The sequence below is a fragment of the Anabrus simplex genome, chromosome 1 (assembly GCF_040414725.1).
Source record: "Anabrus simplex isolate iqAnaSimp1 chromosome 1, ASM4041472v1, whole genome shotgun sequence".
Taxonomy (NCBI): domain Eukaryota; kingdom Metazoa; phylum Arthropoda; class Insecta; order Orthoptera; family Tettigoniidae; genus Anabrus; species Anabrus simplex.
Window position 1 is genome coordinate 1,596,857,794 of NC_090265.1, and position 12,338 is coordinate 1,596,870,131.

The window sequence follows — 12,338 nt, forward strand, 5'->3', positions numbered from 1 at the left end:
CATGCCTTCTTTACTGTCACTAGTTTCCACTAACGGGCATATCTGCTGCAAGTAAGAACATTAACCCGTCAATGCCGGGCATCCAAGTGCTACTATGTGATAAATTCAACTCATTAGGAGAAAATTTCCGATTACCTCATTAGTTCATGTTGAGAAATATTTTTACAGACAACGAAAATATCGCAACTTTAGTTTCTCTAATTCTTCTTAACTTATAATCTGAAGAAGACTTTCGAATTTCCCTTGATGAAGTTAATAATATAATCAAAATCAGTGAGGAGTGAACGTACTCTATTCCCTAAGCAGACGACACCGAATACTTCCTGACTTTCAGTTTAGCGAGGAGACAGCATCAGAAGGGAAGAGTATTTATTTCTGGCTTTTCAAATGCAGTGTGTGTGTGTGTGTGTGTGTGTAGGTCAAATACATAAGTAACTGACATTTGTGTCTAAAATAATACTTATCTACTGGGATAAGAAGGTAAAGTAACGCGTTACATGTATTTCTTTCTCTAGCTTTAAATTATTAAAGATTGTTTTGAGGGCGGAGCTCTTCGGGTAGAACCCGAAAAGGTATGTAAGACCAACAAAACGACCGACGTGAAAACACTGGTGACAAAGTTGCATTTTTATAAATGGTCAATGTACAACAGTGCTGCATTAATAATCTCTTGAGACTCTTCGTGACACGTGACGTGTTTCGTAAGCACACAACATAGCCCCGAGAGCCTTCAAGGCCCAGCAGCTTATATGAATATCACGCTAATTTTCTATGGTATTAAAATCTGTTTAGCCCTCATTGAAACGAGATAAGGACATTTCGCAATTCCAAGTGCGTACAATATATAATTACCCGATGAAACTGCAGTCTTCACTCCTATCAATAATCGACTAAGTATGACCTCCTACTCGACCATCGCGTGCTTGACACTAGCCCTGTTTCTGGTAAGTTTTGAAACAATAGTAATACCAATTTCAAAATATTTTATAGTCACTGTATAACGACTGATTAGGATTGGCAGAAATAATTTAAATATCGATATTCTTTTGTAGCTTTATATTGAAAAGTTTAAAATTCTGTATTCCATAATTTACAAATGAAATGACGAATTCTTTCTTGCGTACCACTAAACTGCATTAACAGAATTTAAAATCAATCTCTGCCGTACATATTATTATTAATCGACAATTCTTTCGAGCACGAAAATGATATGAATATAATTAATGCATTACATTCACCAATGATATTAACATATCAAACACTAGCATACTGAAGGCATAGTAGAGAATTTTTTCTGTGTTCGAGATGTCGGGAATGGGGAACTGTTGACGAGTTGATCGTCTTCACTTTGCTCAGCACATCTGTACGCCTAAGGAGTAGAATACATGACAGTAGTAAATTCAAGCATACGGTATTCCAAAATATTGTTTGAGACACGTTCTATAATAATGTTTCACATGAAGTTAATTTTTTGCTCGCAGTATGTGATGAATAACGTCATTCTAGGGGTTTTTAAATCTTACGATCATTAATTTTATGCATTTGGAATAAAAGCTCTAATAGCATTTCCTTCTTTTTTATCTGAGCTTGTAGTAAACTTTTCCATTAAATATTATGACCATCAGTCTGCAGGTACATAAAATATTTTATGTATATTTTTGTTAAACAAATTATTGAAAGGTACTTTTTGCTTTTAACGTTTGTATGGGAAGAATCCGGAACACTTGATAAGCGAACATCACGTAGTTTACAAAGAGCAGGGAGATTTAGACATGATGAGTGCAGATATGTTTGATGATTCTTAGAGAAATACTGATTGCGGTTTTTATGTGCTACAGTAAAGAAATAAAAATTCCAAATTTTAATTATAAATCTTCTGCATTTGCAATTATTTCATTAAGATTGAAAACCATTTTCAGCAAGAGTTTTTTCTGTACATTGTTCAGAAGTTAAAAAGAACGATATTTCCGCATCAGTAGTGTCCACAGTAACTAGAAAATGCACTTTTAGTTTTCCTCCATTTCTGTCTGTCTGTCTGTCTGCACGGGCATCACGAAGAAATGACTGAAGAGAATTGAATGAAAATCGGTATATAAAGCCGGGGAATAAGGCACTACAATCTAGGCTGTCTGTTAGGTCATCAGCCCAGAGTCTCGTTAGATCCTAGAACAGCACCACCAAAGGATATGCAGTTACAGGGAAACTGCAAAAACCAATGGCAGAGCCGAAATAATGCGTACTAGGCAAGATGAGGAGTGAGGTAGTTTGCCATTGCTTTCCTCACTGGGCCAGAATGTGCCACTGCAGCACGTCTGACCCTATGAGCAACACCTTTCATAACACTCCGACACTAGTTCTGCTCCAAATGTCATTCCTCAACACCACCCATACCCCATATTGTCACAGCCACGGATGAGACTGGGGCTTAGGTGGAAGCTACACTTTGCTCTGGCCTGTGCCAAGAGACGGATACAAGAGTATACTCCATCGATAAATACCACGTAACTAAAGTTATATAGAGTTAAATTTCCTATAATTTATACTTTGTACATTTTACCGTAACTGCTATGATAACAGAGATTCATAAATTTCAATTTTTGTTGCTAAGTCTATATGAATGCCAAGCCACAAGAAAATGGGTGAACAGAATGTAATGAAAATCGGTAAGTAAAGTCGGGGAATAAATAACTGCAGTATATGCTATAAATAACGTTATTCACGCTGGATGAAATGGTAGCTTGAGGGTAGGCACCTAAAATTTAATTTTTAAACATCTACGTTGTTATGCAATTTAATAAAATCTTATTTAAAAGGCGTACACGACTTCATCTAGAATTCGGTATGCAATGTAGAATTCCGTAGCAAAGCACGGGTACGCCAGCTACTACTTCATATGTGGAAACAGATGCTCACACAAATAAGTAGAAACAAATAAAACGGAACTTTTAACAGAAAAATATTCTTAATTTCATGTGCGTAGCGAATGACAAATGTTTTAATACCGTTCGTCTATAGACTTAGGCGCTAATTTCGTTGGCTCTGTATGTGTCGTGGTATTCGAGCCGGAACTGTGTCGTTTCCCACCACTGATTGTCAATCAAGTGTTCGATACTAAGGAATGACGGTCGAATCCTGACTCAAATAGGATATATTTACTCACTCGTAAATGTCTTACAGGACAAACTTCCGGCATCCTGGCCACTTCGAAAACATTAAGAGTAGTTTGTGTGTCGTAAAAACATTTAACATTTCATTTTACGTCGCACCGATGCAGATAGATCTTATGGAGTCAATGGGATGGGAAAGGGTTGGAAGTGGGAAGGAACGGCCTTGGCCTTAATTATGGTACAGCCGTGGTATTTGCCTGGTCAGAAAATTGGAAACCACGAAGAGCCATCTTTAGGGCCACCGACAGTGAGGTTCGAACCCACTACCTCCTGAATGTAAACTCACAGCTGAGCACCCCTATCCGCACGGCCAACTCACTCGTTTGGTAAAATAAAAAGGAAGTCAATTTAATATACGACAGGCATGATCAAGACCAGATGTGATACTTTGAAGGTAATGACAAAATAATAATAATAATAATAATAATAATAATAATAATAATAATAATAATAATAATAATAATAATAATAATAATAATAATAATAATTGAACGTGCCACAATTTATCCCCTTATAAATATTCTGCGATTGATATGCAATAAGTTGAAAATATAAGAGAAATCGTAATAAAAGTGACTACAATCTCTCGCTATTTAAACTGACGTGATTATGCGGCTAAGCCAGTTTTAGCTAATAAATTATAAGTGTACTGATTAACTTCCGGACTCTGCGTGGACCTCTTGTTCTTCAAGTAATGTTCATAAAACTGAACTGAACTGAAACATGCCTTAGTATTTCTCTTCTGTAGTCAACGGTACATTCATTAAACTGAAAATAGTTCCCACTTCATCATATTCAGCAGGTCGGTATAAGCATCAAACGTTCACCTTCCGCAGAAATTCAGAACAAAGTGACACTTCATTAGCATTGAAATACATCACCTACATTTTACGGGATGTCCGGCACCGCGGTGTAGGGGGCAACGCGCATGCCTGCCACACGACGGCCCCGGGTTCGATTTCTGGCTGGATCAGGGGGTTTCTAATTGTAAATTATTAATATCCCTGGCCTGCGGACTGGGTGTTTGTGTCGTCCTCAACGCTCCTTTCCTCACATTCAACACTCTACACTTCCTCCATTCCAATTACACGCAGGTTCATATCACATGGTGCAAGTAGGGGCAAAAGATCAAATAGCATCTTTTTAAAATTAATAATACATTAATAATTTTTACGGGATAAGAGTTCAAATTCTAAAGTTGATCGAACAAAAACGACTGAATAACTATTTCTCTTTCGCAATGATTCTGTATAGTTCTCGTTGTCAGTATCAATTCACTGTGGAACTTGAGTGGGACTACTGCAAAATAGAGGCCTGATCAAAATTCCAGTTGATGTTTCTCAGTCACGCACACTTCATACTCTTTGCTTTTTGCATACTATTCTTAAAAGTTCTCACCCAGCCTATCTGCGTGATCGCATGAAGCTCCTCTCCACAGACCATAACAAAAATACCCTATCCTGCAGCACCATGTGTTTATCCCTTCCTGTACACAGAACAGCAATCTACACGAAATCATTCACCGTTACCGCAGCCCGACAATGGAATCTCTTACCAGTGGACGTCAGAAGCATGTCCAGCAGCTTAGCTTTTAAACATGCCTGTGTCGAAATACTAGGTAAACATGCATGAATCATCAAATTATGACCTGAAAACACCTACTCCTACCGCCTCTTCATCATCATTTCCCTCTTCCTTTCACAGATCTTCTTCTTCTTCTTCTTCTTCTTCTTTTCCTTCTTACTAATCCTTCTCTTCACCTCTCAACTGAAGGCGATATTTCGGTGTACTGTAGAAATGTATATATTTTCTAAGCTTTTTCTGAAGTAGTTGTTATAGAACTCATTATTCATAATTATATGCTTAATGTACTCTACGTACGATTTATATTATATAGATGATATGATCTTTTCAAGTGTGGTTACTTTTGTTAATGCTATAACTGTTATTATTGTTCATATTATCATATTATTATCATCAGTAGTTATTATTAAGTGTTCTAGGTTAAGACTGGTTAAGTGTAAGAAAGGGAGTACATCCCTAACTTTGCCAGGATATATAAAACATATTTTTATTATTATTATTATTATTATTATTATTATTATTATTATTATTATTATTATTATTATTATTTCATATCACAGGCTGCATGGTTGCTAGGTAACATCGCGTCATGCATTTCGTGACGCAAAATGTGTTAATAATGTTTTAATGTTATTTGCTTTACGTCCCACTAACTACTCTTTTACGGTTTTCGGAGACGCCGAGGTGCCGGAATTTAGGAGTTCGTTTACGTGCCAGTAAATCTACCGACACGAGCCTGACGTATTTGAGCACCTTGAAATATCACCGGACTGAGCCAGGATCGAACCTGCCAAGTTGGGGTCAGAAGGCCAGCGCCTTAACCGTCTGAGCCACTCAGCCCGGCGACGCAAAATGATGCCAAGCCAATAAGACATCATGATGGTTGCCAACCTATTGTGAGGAAATAGTACAGAAAAAGAAGAAGATGATGAAGGCAAAGAAGAGATGATACGGATGTGGGTCGACGCATCTCAAGTAGAAAGGTGCTCTGTGTCCAAATGTTAAAACCTTACCGATTTCGATAAAAAGAACTATCGCTTTATTCTGAAAGTATTTTTGAACTCATATAATGTACGAAAAGAGACATTTACTTGAAGAACAGAGAGCAAGAAACTACATATCCCATAAAGATTACACGTGCACTTCAAAACAGATGCAGTCCAGCCGAGACGTTAAAGCCCAACACTGCTCACCCAGAAAGACATGGGTTTAATTCCCCAGGAAACTGGAAAAGTTAGGGAAACGACTTCCACTTGTAGGAAATCACCTCAACCTGAAGTTCACTTAGTCTACAAATGGAGGAAAGGCGAACTAGCACTCTACGACCCCTAAAGATTGATTTCTTTATGTTGTACTTTGTGCTTTGATCTTCTTATTATACTTGAGGTACCGTCAGAGTTGTCGTATTTTGAATGTTGAAACACTGGCGGAAGTTCTAAACCCTGGATAACATTCGTCCTACCTCCAAGTTCCCTTTCAATTTTGCTATTTTCATGATCATTTGTATGAGGACCGATCTCGATAGCTGCAGTCGCTTAAGTGCGGCAAGTATCCAGTAATCGGGAGATAGTGGGTTCGAGCCCCACTGTCGGCAGCCCTGAAGGTGGTTTTCCGTGGTTTCTCATTTTCACACCAGGCAAATGCCGGGGCTGTACCTTAACTAAGGCCACGGCCGCTTTCTTCCAATTCCTAGGCCTCTCCTATCCCATAAGACCTATCTGTGTCGGTGCGATGTAAAGCAAATAGCAAAAAAAAAAAATTGTATGAGGCCGTATTTGTCATTTTGGAGGATGTGAGATTAATAGCCTGTGTACCTGCGTTTTGCGAGGGTTAGGAGTTCCCGGTATGAGAGAGAACCCACTCGTTGGTGACTTGGTGAAAAAAGACAAGCAAACTTGTAGTTTTACATGACTGTTGACTTCCATTCGTAGCCTCAGGATTTTCAGTTTTCCGTGGAATCTGAATCACAAGGACATGAATTTCACTTCAGAAACTTCATATGCGTAGGCCGGGGTTCAGACAATGACCACTTATGTGAAAAGCCATAGACAATGTCTTTCGGCTATCACACCCATCCTCGTGTTTTGAACTTGAAAATTCCGCAATGCATCGTCATTTGAAAGGTCTGCGGTAGGTTAACTATTACTTTCATTAAACTGAATTTTTTCCCAAGTCATCATAGTCACTATTTATGTATGACATAAGAAATCGCCTACCGGTATTTTCAGAAATTTAGAATCGAATGACTTCACCAACACTGAAGTACGTCACCACTTTTAAAGAGATTGTTTTAAGTTTTACAATTGGTCGAATAGTAGGGACTCCTTCATACGAACAGAAGTTGAGGATAGAGAATACCTTAACCTTCTCGTCCTCCTTCGAGATGACTTCGGCGTAAAGAGGAAATTTCTCTCTGTGAAGCTTATCGTCTCGGTCACCCTCTGTGGATCAGTGATAAAGTGTCGGTTTCCAGATCCGAAGATCACCGGTTCGAACCCGAAAGAGGTAGACGGATTTTCAGAGGATGTGACGGAAAGTCCATTCGACACTCCATGTCGTATGATGACGGTATGTAAAGGCTTTCTAGTGGCATATTTGTTGTTAACCCGCTAAAATTAATTAAAGCCTCAAGCACAGATCAGGCCGTCTACTGGAGTAAAACGGAACGTCCTAATTGACAAGCTGGCAGCCTAGATGGCAACGAATCAAAATACCTGCACATTCTAGCCGAGGGCACATTATTATTATTATTTTATTATTATTATTATTATTATTATTATTATTATTATTATTATTATTATTATTATTATTATTATTATTATTATTATTATTATTATCAGATTACAGTTTGCTTTACGTCGCGCCGACAGAAACAGATCTTATGGCGACGATGGGATGAGAAAGGGCTAGAACTGGGAAGGAAGCGGTTGTGACCTTAATTAAGGTACAGCCCCAGCATTTGCCTGGAGTGAAAATGGGAAACCACTGGAAATCATCTTCAAGGCTGCCGACAGAGGGGTTCGAACGCACTATCCCCCGAATGCAAGCTAATAGCTATGTGACAAAAACCATTCAGCTAATCGCTTGGAGTTTTTATTATTATTATTATTATTATTATTATTATTATTATTATTATTATTATTATTATTGGTTTACAAGTTGCTGTACGTCGCAACGAGACAGACAGGTCTTATGGCAACGATGGGAGAGGAAAGGTCTAGGGATGGGAAGAAAGCGTTCGTGGCCTTAATTAAGGTACAGCCCCAGCATTTGTCTGGCGTGAAAATGAGAAACCACGGGAAACCATTTTCAGGGCTGCCGTTAGTGGGGTGCGAACACAGTATCTTATGAATACTGGATGATACTGGCCGCACTTAAGTGACTGCAACTATCGAGCTCGGTATTATTATTAATTTATTATTATGGGAAGGGTTCCTGTTAGGAAAAAGAGTAAGTAAAACGGATTTTGGAGATAAAGATATTACGCTAGCAATTTCAGAATTGTTTGTGATTTTGGTCAAAAGCCTTGTAGTTCTATACTTGAAGGCAATGCTGCATTGAGGAGCGGAATCGGTTAGTAATAATGGTTATGATCCCGGATACCTTAGAATTACAAGGAATTCCATTGCGTTAAAGAACTCTAGCCTGAAGAATTCCGACACCCTGGTCATTCTTATGATTAAAGCATTTGAAATATTTAAACAGTTATTATTTTGATGATTGTTATTATCAACGTAGAGTCGCAACTGACTTCACGAATTGTATGAGGGCTTGTATTTACATTGTGTTTTAATTAATTATACTGTTTCTTTTTTTCAATTTCAGTCGGTCGTCGTTGGAAGCCAGTCGCAATTTAGTAAGTTCAATTTAGCAATTTTGAGATTATTATTATTACCTTCAAACATTTCTTGTTACGCAGTCTTGTTTCAGGAAATTCTGGTGTATGGCTGTGATTCCTCTTCCAAGACCTGGTAGTTCCCTGCTGTGCTATTTCCTCCTATACATCCTCTTCCTGTGGATCAAAGGATCAATATGCTGTCTGCAAGCCTCTCTGAGAATTAACTAGGCGATTCAATAGTCCTCTGATTGCAACTACTAGCTCCGTAGCCTCGTTTATTGAAGTTTCAAACCTCTTGTCCTTAAATCATTAAAAACTGAGTCTAACCTTCGTCGCTGTAGCCTCTCCCTGTCTATTATTACCCTTTATTCACGGAAAAATATTTTGAGAAAGCTCACAGCCACCACCTGGGGAGCAGGCCCTTGCGTCCAGAGAACCTCTGCTCTTGCAGGCTGGCATGGCAATCAACGAGACCGTACGAAACTTGTCGAGATGTCTGCAGCCAACTCGAGTTGACAAACTCTACCCGATTGTTGGAATAGCTCCCCTCTACTATCAGAAGGGCTGTTGCTGCTGATGCAGACAGGACGAAGCAGTCTAATAATTCTCGCCATCCACTGCATGATCACCAGGCTGTAGTCTGTCGACTGAAGTCGAGAAAGAGCGTCATCACCAGAACGCAACCACTGGTAGGAGCATTGGAGTCCAACCGCATCACCAGGTGGAAGAGCATGCTGGCGTCTGATACCCCTGCAAAGGAAGAGCTAGCTCCAGGAAATGACCTGCCCTACCCTATTTGGAGATCACTTAATCGTCTTAGGGTGGGCGTCCCTCTTTGCAAGACCAACATGCAAAATTGGGGCATACTTTTAGTTGATGGAGACACACCCACCGAGTGTGGTGTAACACAAGATCCGAACCACCTGCTCATCTGTCCTCTACTAGAATAACCCTGCACTACACAGGACGTGATCGAGGCGAACAAGTCCATCGGAGTTACTACATTCTGGAAATGCTGACCGGACACGGAATGATGATGATGATTACCCTTTATGTTCCAAGACATTAGATAACCAGTTTTCAGCATAATATCCTAGCAAGACCAAGTCGTCAGCATAGACCAAACTACTTAATGATCAATTTACATTAAGAAATATAAAGGTGAATGATTACAGCCTTGTCTAACCTCTGTAAATAATTTGAAGCACGATTTCACACTACCACAAATTCTCACTGTGATGTGACTGTTAACGCAGCTTAAAAGCGTTTAAATCCCTGTAATAAGCTGTTCCAGTTTCCATAATCCCTCGGTAGTGCTAACAACATTTCTCTAGGTAAACTACCGCAAAGAGAATGAGTGCACTATCGTATGGCTTATTTAGATCTAGGAAACTTAAGCATTCTTGTCTGCTCCTTTCTTAGCATCTCCGCTAATAACTTGATGCATACTTAAACTGTGGTCTTCACAGCCCACTGAATCACACCGGTTTCCTTCCACTTTGCTCTCGGCCATTGATAACGACCTTCTCTCTAAAATGCCATTGAATATCTTGCTTAGTATAATGAGCAATGAAATGCCTGGATAGTTCTTGCATTCCTTTTTATTTCCTCGGTAGAAATAACAGTAATTACCCGTTTCACCCAAACAGAAGGTACCTTACTCATATTTAACGCTAGTAGTATCCTTGCCTTCCAACCATGTATCACCAATTCATAACTAAATCCACCTGCTCTAGTTCCAATCAATCAATCAATCAATCAATCAATCAATCAATCAATCAATCAATCAATCAATCAATCAATCAATCAATCAATCAATCAATCAATCAATCAACCAATAAATGAATAAATAAATAAATAAATAAATAAATAAATAAATAAATAAATAAATAAATAAATAAATAAATAGAATAAATAAATAGAATAAATCAGTCCATCAATCAATAAATAAATTAGTAAACTAATAAATAAATAAATAAATAAATAAATAAATAAATAAATAAATAAATAAATAAATAAATAAATAAATAAATAAATAAATCATCTATGATCTGTAATTAGGGCTGTCGCCCAGGTGACAGATTCTCTATCAACTGTTTGCCTAGCCTTTTCCTAAATATTTTCGAAGATCTTGGAAATTCATCAAACATTTCCTTTGCTAAATTATTTCAATCCCTACTCCTCGTCCTATAAATTAATATTTGCCTCAATTTTTCTTCTCGACTTCCAACTTGATCTCTCCCACTTGTTAAAGCTTCATTCAAGCTTATTCGTCTACCAATGTCATTCCACACCATCACTCCACTGACAGCTCGAAACATATCACTCAGTCGAGCAGCTCGTCTCCTTACTTCCACCTGTTCCCAGCCCGAAGTTAGCAACATTTTCTTAACATTACCCCTTGTCTGAAATCACCCAGAACAAATCGTTCTTCCTTCCTTTTCCAGTTCTCATATCAAGTAATCCTGGTTTTTTGGTGAAACCGGTAACCTGACTTTTCATCTTGTTTACATCATGCTATTGTCCACTGTCCGTCTCAGAACATTGCTTAGGTCCCCTGCAGTCGCTCACAATCCTGCAATTCATTTACTACTCTGTACTGTACAACGTCATCCGAAAATTACGTTATATATGACTCCAGTTCTTTACTCGTATTAAATAGATATATAAGAAATTATAGATGTCCAATAATACTGCCCACTGGGATTCCCACTTAATCGTTACAGGATGAGATAACACTACACCTACTCCAATTCTGTGAGATCTAGAAATGTAGCCGCCCATTGAACCACTATCTTGCCTAGTCCAATAGCCCTCAATTGCGCCAGTAATTTCCAATGATGTACGCTATCAAAAGCCTTGGATGGATCAATAGCGAAACAGTCCATTTGACCACTTGAATCTAAAATATCTGCTATATTTTGATGGAATCCTACAAGTTGCGCTTCACTGGAATGAATGTTCCTAAACCCGAACTGCCTTTTATAAAACCAGTTAGCGCTTTCGCGAACATAGCTAATACAATCGCATAGAATGCTTACAAACAACACAAATGTCAAGCTGACTGGCCTGTAATTTACGGCTTTATGTTTGTCACACTTTTCTCTGTACACTGGGGCCACGCCTGCAACTCACCATTACTTTTGTATCACTCTTTCATGCGAACAATAATCAAATAAGGATTTCAGAAATGGCAGATATGGCATTTAAGATACATCCAAACTTCCTAACACTCCCAGCTGCTTTTGTATCTTTTTGTAAACGACTTTATTATGAGAGTTAAATTTCAGTAATTCGACAGTATTAGTCACTTCTTCTATGTGGGCATTATTATATCAAACTACCTTTACATACGGCTGACTGAATACTTCTGTCTTCTCTAAGTCCTCACATATACACTCCCCGCCTTAACGTATCCTCCCATTGCACCCTAAAATTCGTATGGCTACCAATTATGTTTGCCACCATGTTATCCCTAAGTGACTTTTTGCTAAATTCAGTTTCCTAGTAATTCCTTCAATCTCTACTTACTCCCTCAACCATTCCTAACACTATTTCTTTCTAATCTGAACCTCGTTCTTAATCTATTTATTTCCCACTTATAATAAGATATAATGTGTCCCTTAAATTTCTTACCACTTTAAAGGTACATACCAACTTTCACACTCCTCAACAACAATTTCTTAAAACCCATCCTATAGGCTGTGTACATATTTTTTTATTTACCAACTTTCCATTGATGATAATCG